A 2,279-nucleotide genomic window follows, 5' to 3' on the forward strand; every position below is an offset into this window, starting at 1 on the left:
GCGGCGGCGGGTTACGGCGCACCCCCGCCGTCCCCTGTCAAAGCGAGGCGCCCTTCGGCGCCGGGCGCGTACTTCAAAGTGCCGAACGCCGAGCTCCGGACTGAAATTCGTGCGCGAACCTTTTGGCGTGGAAAGTAAAAGAAGGCGCCTTGCCTCGAAACACGCGTGCGAACGTAGCGTGCTTTTTATGCACGGGAGTGTGTGTGTATATTTATATGACTCCTGCACCGCCACGTGCTGGGCTGTTGGCGGACGAGGAGGAGCGGGGGCAGGCACTGGGGGTTGAGAAGCAAACGCTTTAAACGGCTGATGAAATAATTAATTCCTACGGCAGAGCAGGGCTCCTTCCTTCCCCCACCCTCCTGCTCGGCGGCGCGGGCATCCACACAAACGCGCATTCACAGCAGAAGAGGAAGCAACGGCGTTTTAACAGCAAATCCTCCCAAGTACCTTGTAACTATTTTTATGTGGCGTAATTACAGCGACCTTGCTGGAGATAAAACAGCTGTTACATCCTGAATGGGGGACGGGCGAGGGAGGGCGGCTGGTGCGCTATGTCAGAACAAGGCCCCAGTGTTGGCCGCTGCGGGGCCGGCGGCTCGCTTTTGGATGACCGTTGGGGGTGGTCGCCGGTATCCGGCGTGTCTGGCTGTAGGTTAGCGAGGCGGGCCGGGCCAGGCACCCCGACTCACGGCGCCCCGGGCCAGCGCCGAGTCGGGCGGGCGTTTCTGCCGCGCGGCGCTGACTGAGCGCCCGGCGGCGGCGCGAGCCGGGCCGTTACCCGCCGGCCAACCGTCATCCAACCTTCCCGCCGCGGTGCCGGCGTCGCCCCCCGGTTGCGTCCAGTTCGGTTCGCGCCGGAGCAGGGGTGGAGGAGCTCGGGAGGACGAGGCTCGCTTAGGGGCGGGTGTTTTTAACGTGACAAGAAGCGAGCTGTGTCTCCGAGAGATTGGTGACTCAGGGGCGGGGGGTGCGCGCACGCCGCTGTTTGGTTTGGGGTTTTTTTTTTCTGTTGTTGAAAGTCCAGCTTCCCAGCTGTGAGGGCTGACTCTTCAAACGGGTGTTTTGAGCGCCCAGGCATGGTTATGCCAAAAAAGTAATTACGGGAAGTTAACAAAAGACACGTCAAGGATTTGAAGAGGTTTCCCTTTCTCCGTACCGCCCAAGCCGCCTCACGCTTGCTCATTGTCCTTGGGACTGCCGGCAAATTTGTGAAACAAACTCTTCCCTTTTTTTTTTTTCTTTTTTTTTTGTTTTGTTTTTGAGGTTTATTTGGGTTGGTTTTTTTGGTTGGGTTTTTTTTTTTTGGTTCTTCTTTGGCAAGGTCACTTTTATGAAGGGAAAAGATAAAGTTTTATTTTCACACTGAGCTCAGGCTTGCTTTTAAGAGCATTAGAAACAGCCTTTCCAGCTCTGCTGGAGCGTGGTTTCTTAGGAATTTTCTCAAAGGATGCTAGGAGAAGATTGGTTTCGCCTTCATGTGGCGGCTTTTTAGCTAGTAGGAGCGGGCAGTGGGCCAGTGGGTGTTCATTCTTAGCTCCCCAGGTACAAAATGCACGGAGAGGCATTTTTTTCAAACCAAGTTACTCCATGGATGTGAGTATGGAGGGGTGTATCCATAGCTGGGACCACTGGGAAAGACAGAAAGTGGGCTTGTGCAGTGCACCTTGCAGTTGTTGCCTGGGGCAATACCTCGAGTCTGTCTACTTCTGGCCATCTTTACCACTTAAAGACTTTTGATAGGTGTTCAGGGTGGTACGGTGGATAAAGTTTGCAAAAAAAGTAGGGTGGGTGGAAGGAAACCCCTGCAACATTCTCTACCAGTAAAGCCTCAACACACCTGAAACAAGGTTGTTTCTGAAGAGAGGGCAGGTGATTTTCTCACCTGTCCTGAGCTCAAACCTAAGGAACAGAGCAACTTCATTTTACAATGAATGCAGTAACCTGGTGACCCATATGTTGATGATGGGTGCTGGTATTGTCTGCTGCTTGCAGGCAGAAGTAGATGGTATGGAAGACGGTATGTAATTTTCCCCAGTTTTTCTTTTCCCTTTGCATGTTGGCGAGGCTGTGTTTTTCAGTATTACTTAATCTGCTGGAGCTGTATCAGCATTAATAATCATATCTCACAAGCAGTTCACGCTGCTCACTGAGCAACTTTGGCATCTGTGCAGCTCCTTGGGTAAGTAGTGGTATACATGTGCACCAAGATATATCTGTGCCAACAGGTTTGAACAGCTTGGTTTAGTCAGAGCAAGTTCAGCTCTGTCTGGACCCAT

Source organism: Aptenodytes forsteri, unplaced genomic scaffold, assembly GCF_000699145.1.
Source record: "Aptenodytes forsteri isolate BGI_AS27 unplaced genomic scaffold, ASM69914v1 Scaffold229, whole genome shotgun sequence".
NCBI lineage: Eukaryota > Metazoa > Chordata > Aves > Sphenisciformes > Spheniscidae > Aptenodytes > Aptenodytes forsteri.